At 44.4% G+C, this 13,495-nt stretch overlaps 1 protein-coding gene across 4 annotated transcripts in view; it reads left to right on the plus strand.

Moving 5' to 3' along the window:
• The window catches only part of PRIM2 (DNA primase subunit 2), a 1,404,979-nt gene that overhangs the window by 1,047,119 nt on the left and 344,365 nt on the right, over positions 1-13,495 (plus strand). The gene's annotated exons all lie outside the window — the stretch shown is intronic.

Here is a 13,495-nt window from a genome sequence, read left to right on the forward strand (position 1 = left end):
ATCTCATCACATTAACTGTCCCTTAACTAACGTTTTTTCATAGAATTTCAAGGATTTTGTTATACCATAGTTTATTCAAGGCCCACTACTCTTGGCTACTGTACCTATTGCAGCAGTCAGTTTCGTTGGGTCCCACTGGCCATGTCCTTTGTCCGTGACAACTGCACATGCTGCACCAATAGGTTTCTTTGGGGCCCACGGACCAGGGTCACAGTCACAAAGGAACTATTTGTTTGCAAAATATCAGCCAAATCCATCCTGCGAGTCAATAATTAGCAATTCAATTTTCGGGTTTCCTATGGATCTTGCTAGACATCTTAACTATAGTGCAGCGAGAGCCGCACTATGGTGTGTGTGTGTGTGTATAATATATATATTTCTGAGGCTTGTGGAATCTGCTTAGATCACATGCTGTGCATAGGCCGACATCTAGTGGAAGATGCGGAGTATTAGTTTGTTTTTTCGAAACTAGAAAATGGGCGTCGACACAGGGCGTGCCAGTAATACTATCCCTAGTGTGACGTCCACTGTACCCAAGATCCCTCACGCGTCTAGGATCCTCAGATTGTTTTTTTCCGCCATACTGGTCGGAAGCATCTTGCGGAGTCCCCTGGCCTTAGCCATACTTTTGCTAAAATTTAAAATTATTAATCTATTGACATCCTTCCCCACCCCAACGTCGAACTTCAGGCACTCGACGCCGGCTGGAGAAGAAATCGACCGTCGGCTGATTTGGGCCTCGGAAGGCCGCTGGCCTCGGCCCGGGCCTGGTAGGCCGCTGGCCTCGGCCCTGCAAGTAGGGAGAGTGGGGGGTGGTACATACTCTACACTCTTGGTATATAGGTACACCTTATACATTTATACATTTCCTACACTTAACAGCCCGCTGCCTCAAGGTGCGTATGGAGGGTACCCCTTTTCAATTCTGCCCCAAGTGCAACCGCAAATACCCTTGGGTCGACAGGCACGCCACGTGCAATCTCTGCTTGCCGAGGGACCACCCCGAAGCGAACTGCAGAGCGTGTAGTAGGTTTAAACCTAAGACACTTAAGGACCGTTCGACGAAGCGTTGGGCCCACCACGCCAGGCAGGCGACCATGGCAGCGGAGGGCGCCTTCAGCGATGGCAGCGACACCGTACTTTCGGACGGCGAGGGCATTACGGCGTCGAAAGACAGCCGAGCGCGGGTCCCTGACCTCGGAAGGTCGTCCGGCAGGGCGGCTATGGGGAAGACCCCCGGCGACGCAAGCGCTTCACATACTACACACACTAAACACACTAAGTCCAACCGAAACTGGACGACGTCGAGTTCTTGGAAAGAGGCACAGACAGAACGGTCCGATTTGGTGTCCTCTGGGCGCTCTCGATCAAGATCGCCGCATGACTCCAGGCAATCATCCACTCTTGCCAAGAGTGCCTCGCTCCCTAGGCTAACAGAAGTTCGATCGTCGGAAGACGAAGACGACTTCCACCCCCAGGCCGCGCTCCAGGAGGCGGAACCCGCAGTTAAAGCTAGCGAGGCCCTACGCTCGAAGGACAGGGACACCTCTCCCGATCCTCAACGCCAGACGTCGAAAAACTCCGGAGCCACCAAGGGACAGGGAAAACATTTTTCAACACACGGGGAGGGGGAAAAACAGCAGAAGAAACTACCTGTACATTCTTCCAGACCTGTGAAACACTCCACCCCCCTAAACAGACAGACAAGCCCAGGTCTGCTGATAGGTCCACAACCAGCAAAGCTACTCAAGATAAATCCCATAGACTTGCTGCGAAAGTCATTCCCAGTTCCAAAAAATGGTCCAGTGAAGACATAGATAGGGTCATGTCAAGAATGTCTTCTTTGGCTGATTTTCATGATAAAAATCCAGAACATTTCCTCTCGTATGATCCACAAGGGGCCACACCCTCAGGCTCTACTGATCCTATCCCCCCCGAGTAAGAAGACCCGGTTTGAAACCCGATGAGGTCTGAACCCTTCGAGGTACAACCTTACGCAACACCATACTCACGGTATCAACAAGAGGCTTCCCTTTGTGGAGACCAAGAATTTGGTATGATAGAAGAGCAAACCGGGACGGGCTACTATGGGGATGATGAGGAACAGGAAGAAGAGGATAACCCGGAAACATACAGAGTAGATTCCCCGGTAGAGGACGAAGCCCCGGTTACCGACTCCCCGGTCGACAATCAGCCCCTCCTAAATGAGGTTCTCGCTCGCGCAGCGGAACATTTCCACATTGACACCCACGGTGTACCAGAGGAAAGGGACTTTGCAGAGGAGTTAGTTGGAGAAAGGAGGCCGGTTGCCCAGACCATCCCCATCCTTAAATCCATTCAGCGGAGAATAGATCCGTCCCTGGTGAACCCAAACCTCACCAGAGCAGTCAATCCCAGGGTGGAGAAACTTTTCAGGGCAGCTCAGTCTGACCCTCTCTATATAAGAGGGCATCTGAAGCCAGACTCCCTAGTTGTTACCAACACTCGTACGAGGGCTGGAACACCCTTGTCTTCGTCAGAAGCTCCTCCCGACAAGGAGAGCAAAAAACTATACGGTTTCGGCAGGAAGGTAGCCTCAACGTCCGCCTATCAAGCAAGGATTGCTAACTCCATCACCCTGTTGGCCAGCTACAACTGCCATCAGTGGGAAGAAGTCGCGGCTCTCATAGCCTCTGCTCCTGAACCGTTAAAGGGACAATTAGCTCAGATTTCCGCAGAGGGTAGAGCCGTGTCTGGTTGCATTTTGAAAGCAACCTTCGACGCCGCGGATAACGCAGGCAGATTGATAGCAGAGAGTACTGTTATCAAGAGACATGCGTGGTTACGGCAGTCTGGTTTTAAGGCAGAAACTCAGGCATCATTGTTATACAAACCGGTGGAAGCCGATCTGTTTGGTAAGGCGGTCGAGGACGCACTGAAAAATGCCAAGGACGAATACGAGACACTCAAATCCCTTGGCCAGTTAACCAATAAACCCCCTAACCAGAGAGGGAATAGTAATTTTCGTCGCCCACGCGGCCAAAATTCCCAGAGAGGGTCTAACTATTCCCAGGGCCAGGGTACACAGTGGAACAACCAACAGTCTACCCAGGGTTACGGCAGAGGTAATAGGAGAGGTCGTGGTAAAGGCAGAGGCAGTCCCAGCAAGGGAGGCGGCACGCCTCCACCAAAGCAGTGATGCTCAGTTCAGGGTCCCTTCTCACGCAACCCCAGTAGGGGGACGCATTTCAAACTTCACCCAGGGTTGGGAAGGGATCACATCAGACAGATGGGTGCTGTCAACAGTATCCACGGGATATTGTATAGAGCTACTGCAGCGTCCCTGGAACCATCCTCCACGACAAAGAGTACACTCCTTAGAACATCAGAAGATTCTCCTCGAGGAGATCGCCATTCTTCTACAAAAGGACGCGATGGAACTCGTCCCGGGACACCAGGTAAACAAGGGTATTTATTCAATTTACTTCCTTGTGCCAAAGAAAGACTTGACAATGCGCCCAGTATTGGACTTACGGCCTGCCAACAAGTATGTCAAGCCCCAAAAATTTCGTATGACCACGCTACAAGAGGTAATCCCCCTCCTAAAAAAGGGGGATTACATGGCAACCTTGGATATGAAAGATGCTTATTTTCATATTTCCATGTTCCCAGCGCACAGAGTATTTGCGCTTCAAGGTGGTCGGTCGCCACTACCAATTCAAGGTACTGCCCTTCGGGATAGCTTCAGCACCAAGGATATTCACCAAGGTACTGGCAGTGGCGGCTGCACACCTATGCAGGGAGGCAATCCCAGTGTACCCTTATCTGGACGAATGGCTCATAACGGGGGAAACCCCAGGAATTTGCAGGACAAACATTCAAAGGACTATCGACCTCCTCCACGAAAGAGGCTTCTCAATCAACGAGAAGAAGTCAAGCCTGGTGCCAAGCACCTCAAAACAATTCCTAGGAGCAATCCTGGATACCCAGAAGGGGTTGACCTTTCCTTCAGAACAAAGAATTCGGAATATACTTCTGCAAATTCCGCATTATCGGTCCGGTCAACAAATAACGGTACGCAAAGCAATGCGTTTACTGGGCATGATGGCGTCATGCATTTACCTGGTCCCCCACGCGCACCTGCGCATGCGTCCCATGCAGGAATGGTTGGCGAAACAATGGTCTCAGGCAAGTGGTCAGTGGGACGATCTAGTGGTCGTTTCGCCAACACTGGTACAAAGCCTTCACTGGTGGACAAGAGAGAATCTCGCAAAGGGGAAACCCTTTTACGATCCCGAAGTACAGGCAGTAGTCACTACAGATGCATGTCTGACGGGGTGGGGAGCTCACCATCTCCACCACACAGCTCAGGGTCTCTGGTCTCACTCAGTGGCCAAGAACCACATCAACCTGCTAGAGCTTCTGGCAGTGTTCAGAGCGCTTCAGGCGTTCGAGCCCCATCTACTAAACCTGTCGGTGCAAATCCGGATGGACAGCACTACAGCCATGTTCTACCTGAACAAGCAAGGAGGGACTCGCTCGCCAAATCTGTCCAAGCTTGCCCAGAAAATCTGGATATGGGCACTCAGACGGAACATATTCCTGTCATCACAACATGTTCCAGGGGAGCTCAATTCCCTAGCGGATGCTCTGAGCAGAGACTCCCTCCCAGAGGAACACGAATGGGTTCTTCACAGAGAGGTCGTAGAAGATCTCTTCTCTCAGTGGGGTTTCCCCACTATAGACTTATTCGCCACAAGCGAAAACAAACAATGCCCAGGATTTGCATCCAGGTTCCCCCAACCAGACTCCCAGGGGAACGCCCTGTGGATGAACTGGTCAGGGATGTTTGCGTACGCTTTTCCACCAACTCCTCTCATCAGGAAAGTGGTGAACAAGATGAACAGGGAATCGATGACGCTCGTCCTAGTTGCTCCCATGTGGGCAAGACAACCGTGGTTCCCACACCTACGCAGGATGGCGGTGTGCGAGCCCATCAAACTTCTAGCCTGGTACAACCTACTGTCCCAGCACCAAGGTCAAACAGTGCACCAGCAACCCAACTCAATGAACCTGGCAGCATGGCTCCTGAGGTCATAGAGTTTGGACACCTCAAATTGCCACAGAGGTGTATGGACATCCTAAAGGAATCTAGGAAGCCAAACACAAGGCACTGTTACTTTGACAAGTGGAAGAGGTTCGTTACCTGGTGCCAAAGTAGACAAATCAACCCAGTTGATTGCACTCATTCCAATATTGTTACATACATGCTCCACCTGCTAGATGCATGATTGGTTTTTAATTCACTGAAAGTACACCTGGCAGCTCTCGGCTTACACCACTTCCCATAGCAAGGTGTTGTGGTGGAAAGTACCAGTAGTTAAAGCCTTCATGGAAGGAGTAAAGAGACTTCACCCTCCTATTTCAACCCCACCGCCAGGGTGGGACCTTAATGTGGTGCTAGCCAAGCTCATGGGCCCCCCTTTCGAACCCATGCATAAAAGCATTCTCAAACACCTGACTTATAAAACGGCCTTCTTAGTAGCTATTACTTCTATAAGAAGGGTCAGTGAAATTCAGGCTCTGTCAGTGCAGGATCCCTTCTTTTCTATCCATAAAGACAAACTGGTTTTACGCACACACCCTAGGTTCTCACCTAAATTTATATCAAAATTCCATGTAAACCAGTCCATCGAGCTTCTGGCTTTCTTCCAGAACCCGCAAAGCTCGGCTGAGGTGAAACTACACACCCTAGATGTGCGTAGGGCGGTCCTCTACTATGTAAATAAAACAAGACCGCTAAGGAAAACAGATCAACTGTTTGTCTCCCTAGCTACAGGCAGAGAGGGGGATCGCGTCTCTAAAGGTGCCATCTCGAAGTGGATTATTAACTGTATCCAGCTGTGTTACTCACTCTCTGAAAAGACTCTGCCTTTTACGCCAAGGGCCCACTCTGCTAGAGGCATTGGGGCCACTCTGGCTTTCATTGCAAATGTTCCCCTCGACACCATTTGCAAAGCAGCTACTTGGAGCTCTATTCACACTTTTACTCAGCATTACTGCATTGACACCCATTCCAAGACAGATACACAAGTGGGACAAGCGGTTCTAAGACATTTATTTGCTCATGACCCTTCTCACATCCCACCTCCTTCTTCTGGTACTGCTCGCTAATCTATGCACAGCATGTGATCTAAGCAGATTCCACAAGCCTCAGAAGGGATACATTACTCACCGTAATCGTATTTCTGATGCTTGTATCTGCTTAGATTCACATGCGACCCACCCTTCCTCCCCTCCGATAGAAGGCGCATGATTGCTTGTAGTCTTACCTTTCTGTCTATCTGCTTGGATTATCTGTACTCACGCTACTCCTCATGCTACCTCATGTCAGAAAAAATACAATCTGAGGATCCTAGACGCGTGAGGGATCTTGGGTACAGTGGACGTCACACTAGGGATAGTATTACTGGCACGCCCTGTGTCGACGCCCATTTTCGAGTTTCGAAAAACAAACTGCATGTGAATCTAAGCAGATACAAGCATCAGAAATATGATTACGGTGAGTAATGTATCATATATATATATATATATATATATATATATATATATATATATATATATATATATATATATATTTATATATAATATAGCTGGGAGTAATTTAGCTCCTGCTTATAGGAGCCTGGTGGTTAGCTTGTCACCAACGGATACCAGGAGCTACTTACCACAGGCTGGTGCCATACATACAAATAAACCTGTCTGACAATACCTCTGTGTGTTTTGTTGTGTACAACTGATCATTGGGACACTTGTAGGAGACATTTGCAACATATTTGGTCATATGCAATGAACAAAAAGCTATAGTGTGAATGTTTCCCAGAGGTATCTCCTGCTTATTGGGCGATGACCGATAGCCAGGAACTGTTTTAAGCTCCCGCTCATGAATTCTTATTTCGTCCTCCGAGATATAACACACTCTAATAAAGTAGTCCTGTTTTGCCCTTAGGACCTGTGTATGTATGTGTGTGCATATGCATTTTTTAAATGTTGATGATCAAGGAGGATCTATGTGCCCCACAATCACCAGAAACCAATGAGCCACACGTTTCTTTTGGCTGTTATACCGCAGAACTACCATCCTCACGGTTCTTCACCAGGGGCACCAGCTGAACAGATACAAATCTGTGCAACCTTAACAATGTCCCCAACCATTTTGTACGCAATGAGCAAAATGTGCATATTAAATGAAATGGTGAGCAACTTCCATTCTTCGACGGAACATATCAACGCTCAGTTGGCAGAAAAGTGATGCAACACAAATTAGAAATGTAATAAACTTAAGACTGTTAATAGAACATTTTAATTTGCAGTACTTAACAGTTACCTAGACCACCTAAAGGAGATTTGCAAAGCCTTTAACTTCATATAACACATTAAGTGGTCGTTTACAGGAAATGTTGAGTAAATTGAGTGGTCAGTAGGACATTTTGTTTTTTAAATCTTTATTTAAGAGTCGTACAGCAAGCAGCAGATTTAGTGTCACACATTTGGCAATACAGAGTATTCACACTGGGCACCATGAAAGAATATTGCATTACACCCTTGACCAGTTTGACACATTCACATATTGTTAAAGTACATAATCTACTGGGCTGCTCATTCTGGGTCCTCCTCATGCCCCTGTCGCCTCAGAGGAGCAGGACATTTTTATATCAACAGGACCAGTCAAGTTGTTCAAAAATTTAGTAGGACTAAATAAATATTACCAGGGGCTTCATGTTCCAGAGAAAAATATTTTTAAGAAATGTACTGCAAATGTATGGACAGTCAAATTGATCACAAATGGAGCACTGATTTTCTGGTTCATTTTGGGATTATGCCCCAGGATTTTCCGGTTGCATACAAGACCAGTAATACTGTTCCTCAGTCATTGATTACTGTGTTGTGGACTCTGTATTCTTCAGGAATGCCATGACGTTTTGCATTTCTGATTGAACAGAGTGATCACTATCTTTATATAATTATAATCTTCTCGAGTTAATTTTGAAATGGCCAGTGGTAGGCACCACGAAGAAGATACCCGACAGTCCGAGGGGCTGGTTGGCGATGCCTAAGCTCAACAAGGAAGCATTGGAAAGAATTACTAATTCACAAGAAATTTAGATATTTTCTTAAAATTGTTAAACAGTTCAGAAGCCACAAAGGAATGTCAGTGAGTCTTTGGTTGAAACTATTTGGGACAGATCTATTGGCAAACGGCATCGCCAGTTCAGGAGGTCTGGTTTATAGAAAGGGATGCCACATGGTTCGAGGTAGAATGTAGAATTTCAAAAAGAAAATTGAACCATGATTTTATGAGTGGTGTGGAGCTGGCCAGATTTATAGTTTCAAAAGGGCATGTACACATTTTCAAGAGACCAAAAAAATATTTGAGCAACAGTGGGAGCTTTTAGAGGGCCGCGTTTTCAGATGATGACAAATTATTTTATGTTTAATGCATTTGTTGAGACAGGTATTATGCCATCTCCTTGGACAAGTAGTCCTTGTACCACCAGAACCCCACAGCTATAAACCAATTTCCTTACTGGACATTGCCAGTAAGATATTCTCCAAATGTTTGGACTGAAGGAGTGGGATCAAAGCAACAATATCTTGACACCCTCCCAAGCGGGTTTCAGCTGAGGGCTTAGTACAGTGGACCACTGCTTCAGTCTGAGCACCATCATGGAGAAATACAGTAAGGTTAAGGGAGGGATATTATTTGTGGCTTTTTTTCTGATTTGGAGAAAGCTTTTGATTGGATTGATAGAAACATCTTGTGGTGAAATTTACATTTTATTGTAGTCCCAAATGGTTTATTCTTATCCAACTGTGTTACGCAGACATCTCAATGTCTGTCAACTAGACAAGATTGGGCAATTATATATTGCCCCCCCCGCCAATAAATGTGGTTGGTCTCAATGTATTCCTTTCAGACTTTGACTCTAGTAATTCCCTTAGGAAAGATAAACCACCCTCTTTGAAGAGCACATTTTATAGCATGCTTCTTTATGCTGATGACACAGCTATTTTGGATTTTACCCCGGCACAACAGGGCCTGCTATACACACATGACTGTTTTGGGGCTATAGTTTGAAATTAAATATGATAAAAACTAAAATTATGGTGTTCAGGAAAAGGATGAAACCTTGTAGCTGGTTTTAAAATGAATGTAGAGATTAGGAGGTAGTATCATTTTCATTTGAGCCTACTCTTCTCAATGAGCGGTGCTTGAGTCAATTTTAAGAAGACAGCTGAAAGGGCATCATGAAGGATTAAAGGGCTTTTTAATATTGTATTTCAAGTTGGGGGTTGTCAGATTGGACAAGTGACTGGAGGTTTATAAAGCAAAGGTCTGTTCCATGATTTTTTATGGTAGCAAAATCTAGGGTTGTTTTGAACTGTTTTGTCCACGAGGTGTTGCAAAAGGATTCCCTTGCCAAATCGCAGATACACCTGGTAGGGCCTTGCAAACTGAATTGAGGGTGTTCAGTTTTAAGGTGTTGACCCTTGTAAAGAAAAGGACTTGTGGGAGAGGGTGCAGGAGGTCGGGTGGTAAGGCACTGTACATTTTGATAGGGGGTGCGATATAACTACATTTGGCACATTAAGGCAACTCAAAATAGTTCTTAAAGCAAGAACATGTCTGATGGGTAAAGAGGCAGATGTCCAATATATACATAAGCTACCGATTCGTTTTATATGCAGACTTATGTACACACATAAGATGGCAAAGAGAAATCTGTGAAATAAGATCTCCAGAATGCAGGAGGCTGATGCTAATGGTACATTTACCCACTCAATACATTAAGGTGTGCAGGAGGAAGCACAAACTGTGCCTGCAAAATAGGAGTTGATGAAGATCTGGTTAATTTTCTGTTCATTTGTTGTTTATTTGTTTTGCGTAAGCATGGACATGCATGGAAACTGTTTTATTATAATAATTGTATTGATCATGGTTTTATCTATAGCTTGAGTATGTTAAAACTGCTTTTTATTTTGGGCTTGTTCTTTGCGAATTTTATGAAATATGATGCATGTTTTTAAATGCATTTCTCCATTAAGTTAGCAACAATTAAATATTGATTGAGTAATCTTGGGCATATTAAATTGGTTAAAAAAAAAGTGGTTACGAATACAAATAACATTTTTCTGAAGAATTTGGTGCATATTTCCCATTCCCAATAAGATTTCACACAAAACATAGTGGGAGACATTGGTCAAAACTTTGAGCATTTGACAACCACATCATAGAGGGGTGTGGTGGTGGTAAATAGGTATTTGCATTCATTAATTGGCTTGTTAATTTAAACCTATTAACAGAACATAATTGGATTTGAATATAGGGGAAAATAATTCTAGAAAATGTGGTATGCATTTGTCTTATCTGCCAATTTCCACTTGTCAGATGGGCAGGGTATCAAATAATTACTATTTTCCACTGGGACATTATTTTATAACTCAGGTTGATCAATTCCGTGGGGATATTTTAATAAAAATGTTTAATTTTTGTTTTTAGTTTCGCCCTCGAGTGAGGTTCAGAGTTTCTTAAAAAGCTGCTTCATAGATGAAAAAAAGATGATTTAATTGGCTTTCTCTATCCACAGCATGTTAAAAACAGACAGTGCAAATAGACGTATTTCTATTGTGTTCATTTGTCTTAAAGGTAGCGTCCAGTTTTTTCGGTTTTACTTCAGGGTTGAAATATCCCATATTCCTCTTCTGTTCTGGTCTTTATCATTATTTTCTCAGAATTCAGTTTGGAAATGTTTTAGGAGTTCCCGTCTGTTTTATGGGAGGTCGTAGATCAGGGAGTCTGGCGAGTTGTGGACTGATTGATTCCTCGTCTGGGACTATTCCTGATATTTGGAGCCATAAAAAGCCTACCGGTTTCAGTGGCAAAGGGGCCATATTCATCAGGGCTGGGCAGATGTTTTTAGAGGTTGGCGTATCTACATCTAGAAGGCTGGTTGGATGATACCAGAGGGTCTCACCGAGTTATCGGGGTCCCCATGGATGTCAGTGTGGTTGGGGAGAATAGGTATTGTATTTCCCAAAAGGGCATCAGACATTGGTCATGCTCTAGAATCTGCTCTGTTTACTTCGTTTAGATCGAAGTTCCAAAAGCAGGGGGGTGCGGCTTGCTGTAAATGATGCCGGGCGAACCTAAAAACAAAAATTAAACATTTTTATTAAAATATCCCCACGGAATTGATCAACCTGAGTTTTTCATTGTGTTAACATATAAGGGTACACTCGGGTCTGAGACCCTGTTGTTGGTCCTTTTTGTGTCTACACATTATTTTATAATACATATAGGTGACACTAAAAGCAATATTTCTGTTATATGTGATGCAGGATGGCCTCAAACGCAAACCTCACTTGTACAAAAAGCAGTATGTGCAAATTATTTAATAAAGGAAGGTTGGGTATGCATGCTACTTATTGTTCCATTATGCTCCTACTAGCTTTATGCTGTACAAAGGAACAGAAAATGTCAATTTTCTCCACGACACCAACATGGTTAAATTCTGTTGCTCATTAACACATTTGTCAGTTGAGCAACATCTCTAAAGATGATGGGGTTTTAACACTGATACTGATATAAGGTTATTAATTGAACAACAATTTAGGGTGCCACGAGCAACATGTTTCTCCCGAGCTGCATGTTGGGGGATCAGTGGCGTAGGACCTGCTTCCCATTTGGGTGACCTAACAAAGGAAAAGGGACCTGCTTATCTGTTGGATACATATCTAACTCCATCCTCTAATAATTGCAGCAATGCATTTGTTGCTAGACCTCGGAGACTGTTCTATCTGACCAAGTCAATAAGTGGCACTATTCTCTTTTCACGAGGCCACATGGCAAAACATGTATCCTTTTCCCAGTGCTGGCTGCTTTTTTACCGCTCTATGTAACACATGACCTTTCAATGAATTCACTTAAAATCTCAAGGCTATACTACAATTAGTCTCTTATACTCCCATTGGTGGTTCATTGCCTTTCCTCCTCATATAACACAATAGGTTGGAATATTTTTTTTTCCCCAAAGACCTTAACGGCTGCACTACAGCAAATCCTTTCAGATCCCAGTGCTTACTGCTTTGCGTCCCCACCTCTCGTCAACACAACTCAGATCTTAATGTATACAATTTGACAAGGACCATGAGGCTCAAATTCAATGTATTCTTAAATCGCCAAGTGTTGATTTGCTTGCCTCTTTATGGAACACAAGATAGAAAAATACACAGTTTTCCTAAGAACCGAAGTCTGCACTGCAAAAAATATCCCGCATCTCCTAATACATATTGGTTTGCTTTCCTCCTCCTCATGGCACAAAATAGCTTCAATTATATGGTTTGCCCAAGACCCCAAAGCACTGTCTGTTGCTTGCTGGTAAGAACCACTAACATTCCCAAGCACTACCCTCTTATTGTAACTGATGTCATGCTATATTTCAGATGTAATACAAAACAAGTAATATTTTTGGATGTAACAAAATCCTAGGAGGGCCGAAGGGGATTTTACTCCTATCCAATTCAACTATTATTCTTATTTTTAAATTATTGGAGGTTGCTGGGATAGAGATGGGATGGTATTGCATTGGAGTTTCACCACCAATCCAGTGATCATGTCTACCTTGCCATGCCGTGTAATTACTGCATGCAGTGATTTCAGTGCAGAATATTCATCAGCAAGACATTCACCTACATTTAATTTAAAGAAGGTTATAGCTAGCATGTTTGTGAACAGAGATTTTTTTTTTTTGCTGCTGCACTGAATTTGAAAGAGAGGCAAATTCAAAACTCAAACAACTGGGGTAAAAAACATGAAACTAATAATTACAACATGGAAAATTAAAGTATTGGCTTCTCATGACAAAACATTTGTTAGTACTATTATTTGTGTTCATTGTGAGATACTTAAACGTGTTTAAAATAATGCCACTTTTATACAAGAGTCTGTTATTTTATTTTAGCCACATTGGCTTGCCACTTACTTTTTGGTCCAGATTGGAGGCCTGCTTGGCGGTTTTTTAGGTCTGTGTGACCAGAATGGGTTTCTTAAGGAGCACAGGGCAAAGGAGTTTGAGTGCGGACAGCAAGTGCAATCAAGGTAGTCAAGAGAATTTTCTTTAAGAGGAGCCAGTAGGCAGCTGCCTGCTGGAGAACCTGCTTTCTTGCTCGTAGAAGCGAATTCCTTGATGTCCCTGGGAGTTAGAAGTTTGGAGGAGGTGCAAGCTGTGGTATTGGCAGAATGGGAGCATGGCAGCAAAGAAGGTCTGACGTAAGGGTGAAGGGTGGTGGTGGCAAGAATTGCCTTTTTTTGGACTTCTATTGCATTGTGATTGAAGTGATCTTAAAGAGAGGTTCTTGGGTGGTTGCACAGAGGTGTTGCACACCGCTGGCTCCTGATGTCGATACGGAAGGGTGCAGGGAGTTAAAAACCTCGCAATGCCAGCTGTCCAAGGTA

Source organism: Ambystoma mexicanum, chromosome 4p, assembly GCF_040938575.1.
Source record: "Ambystoma mexicanum isolate Mex_15411 chromosome 4p, UKY_AmexF1_1, whole genome shotgun sequence".
Taxonomy (NCBI): domain Eukaryota; kingdom Metazoa; phylum Chordata; class Amphibia; order Caudata; family Ambystomatidae; genus Ambystoma; species Ambystoma mexicanum.